The sequence below is a fragment of the Lepisma saccharinum genome, chromosome 18, assembly GCF_977018435.1.
Source record: "Lepisma saccharinum chromosome 18, izLepSacc3.1, whole genome shotgun sequence".
Lineage (NCBI taxonomy): Eukaryota > Metazoa > Arthropoda > Insecta > Zygentoma > Lepismatidae > Lepisma > Lepisma saccharinum.
Genome location: NC_139246.1, coordinates 40003181 through 40021129, shown reverse-complemented (window position 1 = coordinate 40021129; position 17949 = coordinate 40003181). Strand labels below are relative to the sequence as shown.

General features: G+C 37.4%; 1 long non-coding RNA gene across 2 annotated transcripts; it reads left to right on the top strand.

Annotated features, from left to right (window-relative positions):
* The first annotated feature begins 4658 nt into the window (after positions 1-4658).
* Positions 4659-17412, top strand: LOC146002015 (uncharacterized). 2 transcript variants are annotated; one of them, XR_014443666.1, is made up of 3 exons: positions 4659-4817; positions 10294-10367; positions 17186-17412. It is a non-coding gene; the product is annotated as an uncharacterized LOC146002015 (long non-coding RNA). The 2 variants fall into 2 exon arrangements; XR_014443667.1 differs by having other exon boundaries at positions 4815-4913.
* Positions 17413-17949: the final 537 nt, after the last annotated feature.

The window sequence follows — 17949 nt, the reverse complement described above, 5'->3', positions numbered from 1 at the left end:
GAAAAAATTTAAATAAATAATAAACTCTAAGTTAAAAATTTGTAAATGTATATATAATACAAAACAAAATAAATAAAAATTAATAAGTTACATACCCTGCAAAAAATCAGCAAAAAAGTTGAAAACATCTCTTTGTGCATCCAAAATATAATAACCAATCCTTCCTGACTGGATTAAATTGTGTTATTTGAGTAATATTAGGCTAAACTTGTGAAATAAACAAATAGAAGTTGAGAACACACACTTAGTGTGTCGAAAATGTAACTACAAGTCTTTCCTGAACAGACTGAATTGTGTTATTTTGGTAATAATAAGCCTAGACTTGTGAAATAAACAGATAGCAGTTGAGAACTAAAAGTCTTTCCTGAACAGATTGAATTGTATTATTTTGGTAATAATAAGCCTAAACTTGTGAAATAAACAGATAGAAGTTGAGATCACACACTTTGTGTGTCGAAAATATAACTAAAAGTCTTTCCTGAATAGTATAAATAGTGTTATTTTGGTAAAAATAAGCCTAAACTTGTGAAATAAACAGATAGAAGTTGAGATCACACACTCTGTGTGTCGAAAATGTAACTAAAAGTCTTTCCTGAATAGTGTAAATAGTGTTATTTAGGTTAAAAATAGGTATAAACTTGTGAAATAAACAGATAGAAGTTGAGAACACACACTCTGTGTGTCGAAAATGCGACTAAAAGTCTTTCCTGAACAGATTGAATTGTGTTATTTTGGTAATAATAAGCCTAAACTTGTGAAATAAACAGATAGAAGTTGAGAACACACACTTTGTGTGTCGAAAATGTAACTAAAAGTCTTTCCTGAACAGATTGAATTGTGTTATTTGAGTAAAAAAATAGGCATAAAGTTGTAAAATAATAAATTAAAAGTTGAAAAAATCTCTTTGTGAGTCCAAAATTTAATAAAAAATGTTGCCTGAATAGTACAAATAGTGTTATTTTGGTAAAAAATTAACATAAAGTTGTAAAATAATAAGTTAAAAGTTGAAAAAAATGTCTTTGTGAGTCCAAAATTTAATAAAAAATGTTGCCTGAATAGTACAAATAGTGTTATTTTGGTAAAAAATTAACATAAAGTTGTAAAATAATAAGTTAAAAAGTTGTAAAAATGTTTTTTGTGAGTCCAAAATTTAATAAAAAATGTTGCTTGAATAGTACAAATAGTGTTATTTTGGTAAAAAATTAACTTAAAGTTGTAAAATAATAAGTTAAAAGTTGAAAAAAATGTCTTTGTGAGTGCAAAATTTAATAAAAAATGTTGCCTGAATAGTACAAATAGTGTTATTTTGGTAAAAAAATTAACATAAAGTTGTAAAATAATAAGTTAAAAAGTTGTAAAAATGTTTTTTGTGAGTGCAAAATTTAATAAAAAATGTTGCCTGCATAGTATAAATAGTGTTATTTTGGTAAAAATACATAAAAACTTGTAAAAGATTTGACATAAAGTCAAAGTTTGGTAAAAAATAAACTCAAAATTAAGTTAAATAGCACACAGTAACATACATTTACTACCTAAATCAATAATCAAAGGGTCCTAGGTTCGTTACCCCGTGATAAAAGCAAATGGTGAAAACTGTAGGCCCCGTCCCTAATAGGTCTCCCTTCTTCATAGTACAGATAAAAAAAACCTGCGCTAGAGCGTCCTGTGCCTTGAAGGCAAACCTGAGCGGAATATTAATTGGCGGCGGAAACCGCATAGCTTCAGAGATTTGACCCTTGCTGCGCATTCTAGACATCCTTTGTTGTCTGGCTCAATCCCTCCCCTGCCCTACAGTATTGCATAGCTTTCCCCTGTTATTGCGTACTGGTTAACCTTGGAAAAACCGGTTCTGACAAACTACCGACGCGTTCTCTGATTGGACAATCAGGTTCTTCCTTTGTTCTGACGTTGTGACGTCATTTGACCTTGAACGCACTTCCCCCAAAATTCCTTTCTCGGCTACCTGCGCGGAGTTCCCCTTGTCTGTCTGGCATCAGAGCGGAGTCGAGATTCGGAGACAGTATTCTGTCTAGCGTGTTGCACCATCGTGTTTCATAATATAATGCAATTATTACATAGTACTAATTAATAATATTACATATCGTGGGTTCGACTACCGGGACCGTCCCCAATCGTAATTGAACCTGTACCTACAGCCATTACCACCGTTCATAGCGGTTCATAAACCATAGAAAACTTATTTTCAATATTATAAACATTAATTATTATCGATTGATACATTACATACTTTGCAGTAATGAATATAAAACCATATGAATACCGTTTAGTACCTCTAATTACCTTCTATATACATATTTTTCATAAAATAAATAAATATATATTCATAAAAAGTTATAAACATGCAAATACATAAATGTAAAGTACTCTAAGTACTTGCTAATGAATTCTAAGTACGCGCAAATAAGTTCTAAGTACGTGCAAATTAGTTATAAGTACGTGCAAATAAAAGACCACCCATGGAGAAAACAGGCCTTGGCGCAGATCGATACTACTATTGTGTAAGTAACACTGCCGCAGGCTGAAACTCGACCTTCAATAAATAATAATTGAATTGAATTTAATAATAAAACGAAGCAATTACACAGTGGCTTAGCAATATATCGCCGGGCTCTGGGCGAGATTAGAATGCAAGGCCCCATCCGTTCTTTAAATTTGAAATCTCAATGTGAATTGATACAAAATATTCAGAGATACGTCAGCAGATTGTCATATTTAAATAATAATAAATTACTGAAGGAAATTATATTTAATAATATGCGAAGGAGAAATTTACACTTTGCAGAAGTATATTCGTGTAACACACTCCTGGAATTTTCTTTAACCAAGTTAGTAGTAATAGTACGTTTTTAATGATGTTCTTTTGTTCACAACATCATTAGATTATGCCCTTGGGCTAGACTCTACTTTACGTCCTTATCTGCATGGTGATTGCTTCTTTGCGTTCGCGGTGCGCGTTCGTGGTGCGGCAGCCGGCATCTTTCGGGTAAGTAACTTTTTTATTTTTACACTTTCTGTTCACAATAGCCCCACTAGCCATTCACGGGGACGAGGTATGCCTCCGAGGTTAGGTTAGGCCTGTTAGGTTAGGTTCCATTAGCACTCATTTCACCCCTAAATATGTGCTTCATCATCGAAAAAATTCCTCAGTACGTTCAATTACGCATATCCGGAAAACATCGGTTTTTCTCGATTTACTCCTCCAGGAAATTTTTCCTCGCTTTGGAATTTACGTTGTTGAATTCCTTATAAAATAAGTTTTCCAATGATATATGACACGTATTCCTTAGGAAAAGTACGTAAACTAGAGTCTTACCAGGCCCTTGCACGTTCAACAGTGAGAATACTGAGTCCGCTAAATTTGGCCTGAATCATAATACCCTACAGTAGCTTCCAGGAGTTCTTCGTAAGACTGAATTTTGAGATAGAAAGTTCTTGGAGAGTAACAAACAAACAGAAGGCGGTACAGGGTGCAAAGAACACGGGAAGCTAGTGTAGAGTTATCAAGGAGAAGAAACTTTGCCAAAGCACTTGTGTATGTTGTTGAGGTGATTTCAGATTTAAGCACATTCCTGAAACGTAGAACTTGATCAGGAAATTCGGAGGATAAATTATCTTCGTACTTGTTACAGAGACAATTGCTGCATCTGAAGCTGTATGAGTGAAGGAATAACTGCTAATATTATCCACGCCCAACTTGAGTTGAAAACAACGCAAGCATTTAAATGCCTCACACCTTGCAGGTGCTTTATTGTTAACATTAAATTTTGGAGTGTAAGGTCAAGAGAAAGAAGGAGAAACAAGATAGAATGCTTTTTATTCAAGAAAAAATAAATAAATGCATATAAAATGTGCAAGTAAGATATCTTCCATTTTTGCGTAAATGTTTCATATGAGAAATACAATATTTTTTATTATTTTTCGGACCCCCTTAGGTTTAGGGTCCACCCGCCTGTGTGTTACGCCTCTCATTTGACGTATTCATTAAAATTATATAGTTAAATAGAATTTAAAGCCAGATTAAAACAGAATGCTTTAATTTTGTTGTCCACAAAAATTAGCCCTTTCCATATTTTTTGTCACTTGTGTTTATTACATTTTTCGTATCACCCCATGTCGCCCACTCCTAGCTACGTCACTGCAGTTAGAAATCGATTGTCTAAAACTGTTGACTCTTTTTGGAAGCAATGTTCGATATTCGCAGCAAAGTGCACTTTCTTAGCTTCTACAGGAGGGCAGAAGGATTACTCCGCAGATGTTTATGCCTTGTTACAACTCTGCTGTGAATTTGCAACCAACATGAGGCCAGCGAGTGGACGTGGACACGGTTGGAAAGTGGAGTAGCTTCAGATGTTCACGGCCTTTTTCGTGGCATATCTGAAAATACAAACAAGGAGAAAAAAAATAGGTCCTTCCACCCAAATTATCTCTCAGACCTTTAACCTTTGCTCTCGTGCCAAAATACGATACGAGTATGGTGGATCCAAGAACAAAGAACTACAAGATGGCTATTGTAGCGTTGTTTCTTCTAGAACTAAAGAAATTGTTCAGGCAACTGCTGGACAAAACCGATGTAGCTGGAGGATTAATGGATTCGAAAGCCATGGACATCGTCGATCGCACTTAATCTGGGACAAGTAGGCTCGGGTTTGGAAATGGAAGATGATGACATAATCCTTATCAGCGCTTGGTATGGTGTGAGGAGAGTTCCCGTGATCATTGATTCCACTCTGAGTGTGACTGATGACCCTTGGGTGGCCAATCGCTGGGGCTTCCCTGGTATTTCCATGCAGGCAGTGGTAAGTGGACAACGTTTTATATGCTCTTCATTTACTTTTCTGCTTCGTCTGCAATTTGCACAAAGCGGAAGTAAGGAAAGTTTTGGCACAATTCGGGTAAATATCTCTCTCAAGCGAAGCGGTGCTTATGTGTGTAATTAAGTTTGCTGTTCCTGTTTTCATTATTTTAAGTTACTACATCTAGGGTTAATAATGTCGATGAGGAAAACGGGGCAAGGAGAATGCTTTACCCAGGGTTCGAACCTGGGATCTGTGACTTCGTAGCATGTTACGCTCAACACTCCACCACAGAAACCGGTAAAATGTTTGCAAACGCATTTAGAATGTTATTCTCATTTTTCATCCTTGCTTAATTAAGATAACATGAAAGCAGGGGTAGCTCAGTCGTTTTAAAACAAAATCATTATTACATACAGGGTGGGCAGAAAGTCGCTTTCCCCAATAAATGTATTTCTCATTTATTGGGGAAAGGACTTTGTGTCCACCCTGTGTATGTCGAACTCCGTGGCGGAGTGGTTAGCACAGCGCGCTACAATGCCAGGGGTCCTGGGTTTGAATCCCGGTTCAGACATAGATGTTTGTGTGTTTCCCAATGAGAATACAGAGAAAATTGAGAGCATATGGGCATTCCTTTAAATAAAAAGTCATTAGCGTGTCTGACTATCACGCAAGAGACCTGGGTTCGATCCCCGGCAAGGTAGAACTTGGATTTTTTCCAGCTGTTGAAGCGGCTCCGGTGCCCACCTAGCGTCGTATAAAGTGCTTACGTGGAGGAAATTCTGAGGGTTAAAGGCAGCCAGGGGTGTAGTGCTAATCATATCACCCTCATCTTCGGCCGTGATAAAGAAAGTGTACGGCGCTAACTCCACACCTCCTATACGCCTTCAAAGCGTGGTGCAAAGCACAAGGGAGCACTTTACTTTACAAGAAAAGAACTCCAGATATAAATTGCGTAGTACATTCACATGTCAAGCAATTATGGTTAATTGAAAAACCGTATGGAAACTAATAACTTTACAGAAATGGTAATACTATTTGGTATTTACATTAAGTTATTATGTGATAAGAATGCAGTCCAAAGAACCCTAGGAAACAAATTTCCAAATTTTCCGTTGCGGAGGAATTTCTATAGCATGCTCCGAAATCGAGGCCCTGGGTTCGAATCAGAATCATCGGCCAGATAACTATAGAAATAAATGGTCTGATTCTGAAATGTTACATTACTTCGTATATTTTAACAAATTTATTTCATCTCGTAGATTAAAAGTTAAAACGCTCTATTGCAAATGTAAGTTGTAGTAAAATGTAAATGCTGAATTTGTGCTTTATGTCCATTCTGCAGGGTGAGTCATAAGTCTCCATACAAATGGTGAAAACGGTGTCTAATGTTTATTTTCTTTTTACAAATCGGATTACATTATGCTACAGTTAAAGAATATGTTCCACATGTCCCCCTTCCATGTCCAAACAAAATGCTGGGCGCTCTAACCAATTTTGGCGAAGACTTGACAATGTGTCTCCTGTGACTTGATTGCAATCTTCTGTGATCCTCTTTTAAGATGGTCAACATTACGGATTTTCTTCAGGAACACAATCGATTTCAGGTATCCCCAAAGGTAAAAATCCATGGAAGTGAGATCTGGCTACCTAGGTGGCCATTCCACCGGACCACGTCGACCAATCCAATGCCCAGGAAACTGCTGGTTCAACAATTGGCGCACTTCAATGCCGTAATGCGCTGGTGCCCCGTCGTGCTGGAAGAATGCAGGGAAGTCCCCGCTTTCGTCCAGGATTGACAGGAAGATGTCATTTTTCAACATGTCAAGATAGCTCGTCGCGTTGAGGTTTGCCTCAATGAAAAAAGAACCAACAGTCCTGAAACTTCAAATCCCGCACCACACCTTAAATTTTGCAGTTCGACATTCAATGTGAATTGCTATCCGTCCAGTACCTGACATTTTGCCTGTTCACTTCACCAGTGACATAAAAATTAGCCTCATCTGAAAACAGAATGGAACTAACTAACAAAACCAGGAACATTCTCGATCATGTTCAGTGCCCTTTCACAGAACTCTGCTCTACGGTCGGGATCGTCCTCTGTAAGGTGTTGCAAGAGCTGCAGCTTGTATGGGTGCCACTTGTTTACTTGCAAAATGCGCATGACACTGCTTTGGCTGATTGAAATTTCAGCAGAGAGGCGTCGGGTCCTCTTTGTCGGACTCCTGGTCATCGCTGTCAGCACCTGCGTTACCCTCTTTTCATCTGTTGCTGTCTTTGGTCTTCCAGACCTGCTTTCGTCGGCGACGGAACCTGTCCTTCTGAATTTCTTGTTAAGTTTGGCCATGGATTATTTGTGTTCTGTGGGTTGCATTGAATGTACGTGCTACACGACGGGTGGTACCACTCCCAGCCAACAGAATGATGTCAATCCGTTCTTCCTTTGTTAGTGGCATCTCTTTTCCATTGGTTCACCTACCTGAAAAGGAAAAATTAACATTAGTCGCCGTTTTCACCATTTGTATGAAGACTTATCACTCACCCTGTATGTACAGACAGACTAACCAGGACTAGATCTACAGTTTAACGTGCGATTTGAACCACTATCTCTCCACCGGGAATCGAATCCGGAATTCCTTTGTTCGATTTTTGTTATCTTGCGTCATTTCTTTGCCATTTGTGGCTAATCGCGACGATAAGGATGAGTGACGACATGATGAATTTGATGAGAGTACACTCAAAAATGACACCCAAGACTGGGCCGGTATTCGAACCAGAGACCCCCTGATGTCGTAGCGCGATGTTCTAACCCACAGTCACGGAGGTAGGCGGGACCCTTGATTACAAGGCAACGACGTTACCACTACGCCATCGGAGAGTCTTCAAAACATAATATTATGATTACACTTTCTTTATTTTACAATATGTTATAGGAATATTTTTAGTTTTCTAGGTATTATGTGCTCTCTTTACCAATTTATGACATCATAGCATTCTAGAATTCTAAACACTATGTTGGTGATAATGGGTTTTTAAATTACAATTTCTGCATAAAATAGCGTCTGTAGTTCGGCATAAATGAAATGGTAATGTTTTAAAATAAATTCTAACATTATATAAAATCCGCAAAATATTTTCTTCATGTTTTCTGCTACAGACGTGTTTTGTTTCGAAAACAGTGAGCATCAGATTTTACAGAGGGTGATTGGTAATTCGACCTATTCCTGGAAAGGGGTAGTACTAGAGCACATTTGCAACAAACTTGACCCTATGCACCGGGGGTCGGAAATCAATGAGTTTCGAGTTATTGCAGTTTGTAGATTTTCGTGACATATTCCGACTTGCGACCAAAAAACTACTAATTGTGAAAAAACTACTACACTCTGGACAATTAATCGACACGTTGCTAACAGCTGACGAATGAGTGACTACTGGGAAAAAAATTCCCACACCCACAGAAAGAACCAGTCATTGGTGCACACGTCATGAAGAAATTTGGAAATTATCGTTTAAATCGAAGAGGATTACTCAAAAAATTGGTAACATACTTAGCGTAAAAATTACGGAAAAAACTTCCTCATTTCATAAGCTCTCCAAAAACATACAAATGTTGTCAACTGGCACACGGGTTGGGGGAAAAATCTGGAAAAAAGCGGAGATGGCGCGTTGTAGACCTCTTTGTAAAGTGAAAAGAAGTTGTCGGTTGTGAGAAATGAAGGAACGAAAATGAGTGAAATAATAATGTTATTTACCATTCTCATGATTCCAGGTTGTCAGAATTAACTGTTACAAAAACTACAAATCCTGTTAAAATTGCCTCCCCCGGTTACGTATGTCTCTTATGTATTGGGCGGCTGTCACAATTCTCTCTCTCAACTCTTCTTGGGAATCCACTGGTGTACTGTAGACTAACTATTTCATGTGACCCCAAATGAAACAGTCGCATGGCGCCAAATCCGGACTCCTCGCCGGCCAGGGTTTCGGGCCGCCTCGACCAATCCATTGCATGGGATAATTGTCGTCCAGCCACTGTCGCACACCCCGCAAATAGTGGGCTGAGCAGCCATCATGTTGGTAAATCATACCCCATCTTGTGGCTAGCGGCATATCCTCCAGCAGCGTCGTCAATTCTTCCCTTAGGAAGTTTTCGTAGGTAATGCCGTTTAGGTTTTGTGGCAGAAAGAATGGCAGATCACATGATTGTGGATGATTCCCATCTACACATTTATTGAGAATTTTCTCTGGTGAGCATTTTCTTTAGATTTTCTTGGGTTATGACCCTTAGATGCCAAAAAATGCGCATTATGAAAATTCGTAATACCTTCGCGGTCGAATTTGGATTCGTCCGTCCACAGAATTCTTGTCAGGTGATGGGGGTCTTCAGTGTCGGTATGTAGTGAAAATCGACAAAAATCCATCCTTCTGACAGGATCTCCCTCCTCAATAGCATGCAACTTTTACATTTGGGGCCACATGAAAGAGTAAGTCTTCAGTACACCACTGGATTCCCAAGAAAAGTTGAGAGAGAGAGAGAATTGAGACAGAGTGTCAGCGCGAGTGACTGTGTCTGAAGTACGCCGCAGGCTGCGTGCTTGCATATGTAACCGGGTGAGGCAATTTTAACAGGATTTGTAGTTTTTGTAACAGTTAATTCTGACAACCTGGAATCATTAGAATGGTAAATATCATTATTATTTCACTCATTTTCGTTCCTTCATTTCTTCACGTTTTTTTTTTCTCTTTCCCTCATTTTGTGGTCCTATTTCCCTCCTCGTCTCTCTTTTATCAACCTTTTTCTAACAGTTTCCTCTCTCACACACGTTCTCTCTTTATCTTTCCACCTTTTGCAAAATTCCAGGAAACTCCCTGGCTGCGGTGTTTATGTAAGGTATGCATAATTTGCTTAGCGTGCACATGATTGATTAAAACGAGTGCAATTGTATTCGATCGCTTAAATCAAATTTGTCCTTGAAAGCTTCCTGCTTTTTTATTCAACATTGAACAATGTATTGATTCGATGTGACCGCCAGACTAGTCAAATATCGTTACGACTATTGTTATTGTCGTACAAACTTCCTTCATCAATCAGTAGCATTGTCAGCGAAAAAAAAGAGAATCTCTTCAAAATCTCGATCAGCACATCTGAAAAAGCAATTGGGAGGATTTAAATCAACATAAAAACTTAGGTTGGTGTAACAAACTGAATATTTTACAAACCACAAAACATTTTCGACAATATTTTTAATACTTGCAAGCAAAATTAATCAAGCAACTTTTATTACTAATTATATTTGCTCATAACAACAAAATTAAATGAATTTGCTTTCATAATAATTATGTTGGCATTGTTTCTCTGGGGACACTATTTTAAAATCAATTTTCTATTTAAAATCTAGTCTATACTTTGTCATTGTGCATATGTGTTTACCTGATTATATCATAACACTGGTAATTAAAGTTTTTTATTATTCTTTTGCAGCTGAACCTGGGATGAGGCTCCAGATAGCAATCTTTATTCTCGTTCTCTTGTTGTGGACAGTTTTAGGAGCACAGGTATGACATTTATTCATATTAATTTAAGGTGTTAATATACAGGATGCGGCAACTAAACCTGACTGTTTTTAATAACAAGTAAAAACAAAGGTTGAATACCCGGTAAAGTCACAGAGAGCTTCAGATCTCACTCTAAAGTGAAAGTTTGGTCCTGATTAGCCTACCTGTGCACAAAGTGAAATAAAACAAGCTTTAAATATGTGCATGCATACATACATAGGCATAAAATCCCTAATTTTATTAATTGATTGATTGATTGATTTAAGTCTACTTTATGCACAGTAAGGCTAATAGGGGCTGGACCTACAGTTTAAAGTGGGATCCGAACCACTTTCCACACAGCACACAAATGTCCAAAAGATATACACTGAATATCATGTGGATATTTGTGTCGGAAGTTCTGAATATCCAGGAATGTTCAATTGACATCCACTGGATAGCTGCTAGATATCCATTTGTCCGCATACGTGATATCCGAAAGATATACAAAAAGGATACGTTTTGGACATCAAGTGGGACGTAATCTGGACATTATGCTTTGATTTAGACTTTTTTGTATGTACTTTGGATATTATATGAACACGAAGAGTACAATTTTTGATCTCATCTGGATATTATTTCGATATGAAAGGATGCATGCAACAGTCAACCACCACAGCTTGTTGTTAATTTTCTTGCTCCTCCTTTAAATAGGCACTAGTTAAGTTGGATAGTTCAATGAACTAACCGATCTGTAACTACCCACTGGGTAATGAGCAGGCTGGAAAGTTCATATAAACTAACCGAACTCTGATACGTGTCAGTTTTTCTTCACCACACATAGCTACTGATTTTATAGTCATGAAACGGAATGGTTGGTCATGGGAGATTCACTTTTATTCACGACATTACATTTTCTTCTCATCCTTCACACATCTTTCGAAGGGTATTAAAACACAATTTTTCATTATATTTATAATCAAATATACCATTATTTGTGTTACGAAAACTTAAGTTTCTTTTATACATTTTGCGAGTGCCATCTAGCGACTGCAGGTAACATCATAATGTATCCACATTTCACTTCATACCACGTGTTTCGGTCTTTATTTCATTTTGTCATTATTGTTTATGTCTAATGAGTATCTCTATTGTTATATTAAATGGGTGTGTCTATTGTTATATTAAATGGGTGTGTCTATTATTATATTTTTTAAAAATGTACCCACCCACGCTAAGTACCACATAATTACTTCAAGCTTGCGTCCAGCTTGCCATATCAAGCTTGCTATTGTAAGCTTTCCGCAAGCTTGTGTTCTATCTGGGTATATTCCTTGGAGATTTGTGATGCTATTAGCGAGCATTGGCCCGATTCTTGTATGCAGTCTATTGTAGCGTTTCTGATTCTAAGATTTTAAGAAGTTTCAATCGATGATAGTAGCAAATAACAAGACGCTCACCAACTAAGAAAACAGTCACAAGCATCTGATTCACTCAGGCCTCAGGCTTAAAACACACGAACTGAAAATTATGTCTATGCTAAATATATATAAAGAACGGGTTTTCCCGGTTGAGCTAAGTAGGATTTACTCGATTTTAGTCTCTATTGTATTGTAGCGTTTAGTAAGACTAAATCGAAATTTTCTGATTCTAAGAAGAAAAAAATTAAATCACTAGATATAACAAGTAAATCAGTATAGAAACGCTAATGCTTCAATGCAATTATTGTTTCAATTGCAAGATAAAGTATTAAAAAGTATACACAACGGGAATACTATGACAATTTTCTAGGGGTGTGCGACACAGAATTTTTTGGGTCGGGAAGGGAATTTTCTTTAAATCCCGACATTCAGGACGGGAAAAATTCGCAATTTCCCGACTAAGTCGGGAGATTCTCGGGATGGGGAAATGTTCAAAATTTCCCGAATTTCTGGAAATCTCGAATTCTACACGTCATTTTCACTGTAAGTTATCGTTTTCCTATTTCTGGTACAAAAAACGAACAATTTTCGATACGTTCCAAACATTTACAGACCGACCCTGTGGGCGAGTGGTTAGCACATCGCGCTGCGACGCCAAGGGTCCCGGGTTCGAATCCCGGTCGGGCTTGGTTGTTTGTGAATGTCCATTCATCAATTTCATCATTCATCCCCATCTTCACAAATTAGCCAAGAGGCACAAAACGCGAAGTAAAATAAACTAAATCAATCAATCAATCAGACATTTACAATGCAGAAAATGTTGAGAATTAACGACTTTAAAAATAACCATTCGGTATTTCCCGACTGCTCGGGATCCCGAAAAGTCAGGAATTCATTTCCCGAAGTCGGGATTGGGACGGGAAATTTTTTCCCGATCCCGGTTCTGACTTTTCTGGATCCCGCACACCCCTACCATTTTCTAATATTCGAAACGTATCCTATTTATGTTCATTGCTGGATAACAAGTTCTGGATCAGTTCTAGACATGTATTAGATATCCAGAATTGGATGTGTTTTGGATATTCATTTTTGGATGACATCTGGCGACGTATTGGATATTCGGAATTGGACAATGTTGCTTACAACCAGTTCTACACACGTTTAGGCGGTGTATTAGATATCAAGAATTTGTCGAGTTTTAGATGTCCAGTTCTGGATATCCTAAGACGTCCAATGGATATCCAGAAATGAATCTAATGGACATTCAATGGATATCCATAATATCCATGGATCTGATCTCGACATTGTGTGTAACCAATGGATATCCCTGGGAGATTTGTGCTGTATGGGTTGTGCTTCAGCGGGTATCGAAACCGGATTCCCCCTCCTAATTTTATGAATCTGTAAAATACGTGAGTGCAGTCGCGGAGACGAAAAATTTGGTCCATGTGGCATATGTGTGCGGTTTCGATGTGCTGGCCAGTTGGCAACGCTGAATGAAATTCGAGCAGAGATCAAGACACGCAAGATGAGCATGCAATGACTCTTCCTAAAATATTATTAAAATGTGCAGTAAAATAGAATTTATTTCTACCAGAAGAACAAGCATTCCGCTACATGTTACGTGGAATGTCACCAGAAACTAAGTACTGCAACCGAAGATTTCACCCAGGGATGTTAAAAGTACCGGAATCCATAAATTCTAATGGGTTCTATTGTGTTCAGCAACAGGACTGAAACGTTTTCTCTCGCACATTTTAAATTCGGTCCAATTGAATATTGTTTCGTTTCAATACGGAACTTGGACCCTATTTAAACTGACCCGGAAAAAAGGTTTCTGGAACGTGTTTAAATTCATCCGGAGAAAAAGTTCCTGGACCGAATTGAAATACGGTTCAGAACCCATAACGATCGCTGATTTTCACTACTGTGTTGGAATTGAATTTTCTAAAACATCTTGGACCGTCAACAACCTTGCTTTCACCTAGTGCTTTCCTAAAATCAGTAAAAGAACTGGTGTCGTCAGGCCCATGAGGGTAGTGATCTTTGTTCAGTTCGTGCAATTCGTTATGACTACGGAACGACTTTGCGATCCAGTGGAATTGGTCATTCGAACTTCTTAAAAATACTTGAAATATCAGTATCTCACATCTGAATTGTTTTGTCAGTTAACTTAAGGCAGTGATTGGAAGGAGTGTTATTTTTCAGATAACGGTAAAATCCACAGTATGCTAGGAAACATTATAATGTTAGCAAATACGCTTATGTCTTGAGGTCGAAGAGTTTGACGCTGCTCCCTGAAAACACGGATGCATCACAACCTTCCAAGAAATGTTGCAAACCCTATTTCATGCTTTCGCCTTGAAGAAGGACCTCATGCGTTTTGTCCGGAAGTTTTCACTCTCCATAGGGCAGCCTCCGACTACATTGATTACATTGTATGTTCACGGAGTACTACAGTTTGTCGTTTTCTGACAGAAAAATAAAAGATACAGACAACCGCGAACTTGTGCTTCGTGGTTGCATACATGAAGGAAATATTTTCCGATTTTCTTGAGGGTTCGTATGGTCGAAATTATGTCTCAAGCACAGGCGCCGATATCTTCCGATATTTAGGGGGAGGGGGAAGACTACGAAAAGCATAAACACCTATTTCTTTTCGTTTCCGGAAGGAAATAGTTTTTTCAATATTATGGACCTATGAATAAACACAATTCAGTTAACATTTGCAAACAAAATCTAATTACAATTACAATTAACTAGCTATGAAAACGCAAACATCGATTTTCAGTAGCTGCTGGACAAAAAATTCACTATATTTTTATGATATAATTATACAACATAAAACTTTATATGTAACTTTTAATTGAGGATTTATCACATTCTCTTTGCAATGAAAATTCCCCTTTCAAGAGATAAATATTAAATCTTAAGTGTATAAGCTTCACAACAATTAAAAAACTTAATAATTATAATTTTGAAGTTATATATAATCTGTTACTAGCATGCAGTAATAATTTGACATTATCCATTGTCTTGTGCCTTTCAGTATGGCCCTTATAAGCGGGGGGAGGAGAAATGAAGGGGCTCAGGCCTCTCCGCCCCCAACCCCCGGTTTCGGCACCCCTGATCTCAAGGTGTTTTAAAAAAATGTTCCTCCATGTGTGCTGAAAAGTTGTCATTGTGCTGAAGGGAGAAAGAGTTAAGCTTTGACATTATAGTGATGTGGGAAGTAGTGGGTCGTATAACTGAAAAATATTTTACTTTTGGTGGATAATATTAACATTGGGTTTCGGATTCTACATTCATTCCTGAATGTAAAACGACCCCAACTTTTTAAGCTCTCGTTCGTCTGTACTGACGTCATCAAAATGGGGGTCACGAAAGAAAACATATTTCTGAACCCTGTTACTACACTTCAGTTTATCTTTCATGGATCTTATTTTCACTCAAGTTGTAGTTTAACCATAGCTTACCTGTGCCGTACGAGAAACTTACTTACCTGAGTGGGGGTGGGCCCCCCACTTTTTTTTAATATGAAAATTTAAAGAAAAACATTTTGTTATTGAATCACTGCTTCCTATGTTTATTATATATGTGCAATTATTTATTAATTATAATAATTACAAAAATTATTATTAATAAGAAATAATAACCAATTATTGCATTAGTGTCACACACATTTCACAATTCACCAAAACGCACAAAAACATAATAAATTTTCATTAATGCTTTCTTGTTCATAGAGTTGCAGTTGTATACTTACAAAAACTACCACCATTACCAATTAATTGTGAACTCACTGGCATGAGTGTCTCGAAAGACGCACATTCAAAAATGGCGCTTGATAGGTCCATCTAGTGCATTATATCTCCTATTTACAGTACATTTATGTTTTTATGAACAAAAGTAATACAGAAATATTGTCAACACTCTAGGGAGCAATGTAATTTATTTTCAATTCTTTATAACAATTTTCACGCTTTAAAAATCGAAAAAATATTGGTGGTGGGCCTGACAGCCCCTCCTTGGGTAATCTAGGGTTAAAACTGCCAATGTGCGAATCTTATTCAGTGACAGGATGCGATACGTTTTCTGCATTCAGTGGTAGGCCCATCGGTAAAAAAAAGAGGGGCTTGGAAAGTATGGATGGACTTCGCTAGGATCAACACTGCTTTTGAATAGTTGTTGACAGACATGTCTCCAGGCGATGAGTCTCTCCTGCTTACAGTTCAAAGATTTGTTTTACTTTCGTAAGATATAACATCACAAGTTTACAACGTAAACGAATTTAGACGTGTCCTGCGTCATCAATCCCAAACGAGCCATCACTGACAATAATGGACTGTGTCAGCATGTAAAGCGAGTTACCCTACGAGGTTGCAAGTGGAAACATTCTCTATCTAGATATAGACTTTAAACGCTTACAACCAGACGTAAAGTAAGGGAAAAGGGAATGTTCCCCGTGGATATAGCACCGTGACATGAAAACACATTTAGAGGATGTGGGCACAGGCGTAGTGGCGTAGGAAAGTTTTTCATTTGGGTGTAAAAAATTCAAACTCCAAGCATATAGATTTTAAAATAGCACAATTTTGAAAATGATCTACACAAATAAAAATTTGGTTATAAAATTAATATTTGGTTATTATTATTATTAGAGTTCTTTTGAAATTTTGTTTTTAACCTACTCAGCATTTTTTCAGGAATTTTGAACCGTTTTTAAGTTTTTTGGAATCTACTTCAGTATTTTTCGAGCCTAATTTAAAACTTTAAAAATCCATTTTAGTATTTCTAGAACCTATTTTGGGATTTTAGAGCCAATTTTATGAACCTAAGAATCCGAGGTCTATTTATAACATAACATAACGATTTAACGATTGGCTGCAATTTAGTTGGATTGGATTTAAAAGTTTTAGTAACAGCTTGAAATTCCTCTTTCATTCGTATTATACGCTTGCATAGGGTAATTATGATGTGAGTGGGAATATGGCAGTTTGTAATATTCCAATATAAGAGCTCATACAAATTCGGAAGAAAATTTTTTTTACAACCTTTCCAAGTTTTCTACCACTGCCAACTAGGGATGAACGATATCGGAAATTTGATATCACGATAGGCTATATCGTCAAGAAAATATCGTCACAGACTATACGATACTCGTGATATCAGCAATATATCGTATCCACGATATATAGCTATGGCTAAAATATCTTCACGATATATCGCCGATATGGTATATATCGCAAAAACTATGTTTTATTTTAATTTTTATGTTTCAATCTAGTTTCTACGTAATTTACGTGTCAGTAGAAAACTTTTTTTGCACGCAGTTGCACAATCCTGAGTGTAACACTTTAAAAAACACACTTGGAAACACATTGTCTTTCCTTGATTCATGTCCTCGCCTCTTTCCAGGTGCCAAGGAACGGCGATGGGGACACAGAAGACAGGCGACGGACCAGCTCCTCCATGATCTTCGACCCAGTCTTCGGTCTCTTCAGAAGATTCGTACAGGTCTTCATCGACATCTTCATCAACCTCTTCGGAGTGAAGAACTCTGTTCAGTCCCCCTCAAACTAAAAATGTTTAATAGCTTCTTCTTCCTATTTTGTTACATGTCCAAATAAATTATGTTCTTTTTTTACAAATAATTCTCTTTTCTTTCTAACCCTTTCTTGCAGGGGAGGTTAATTGTTTATAACCTGTGGCGGCGATTAAGGGGGCGTGGGGGGAGTTACCCCCTTTATCTTGCCACTTTTGTCTCCACGCTATGCTAAACCTCATGTACCAAGGGAAAGTAAACTGTTCTTGTCCCCTCCCAGTTTTGGAACCCAATCACCGCCACTGTTTATAACCGATATGTAACAGTATCAATAACAGAAAATTTGCGTAAATTTAGGAAACGTAAGCAGAATCTAGGTTGCACCTGGGTGCGAATATTTGCCTATTTTCCTTTTTGTCCCTTTGTATTAAAACATTGACTTTAACACGTTGACTGACACAATAGAAAAAATCCCTGGTGCCACGATGTTTTCTTAGGAGAATATAATAAAAAAGTTAAAAGCAATGTGCTTCTTGATTAGATGAAAATTTGTAATTTTTTAATTATTTTAAATCAATTTATGTGCGTGAGTCATGTGCAACTTACGCGGCGCTAGAATCAATTATTACGCTGCACG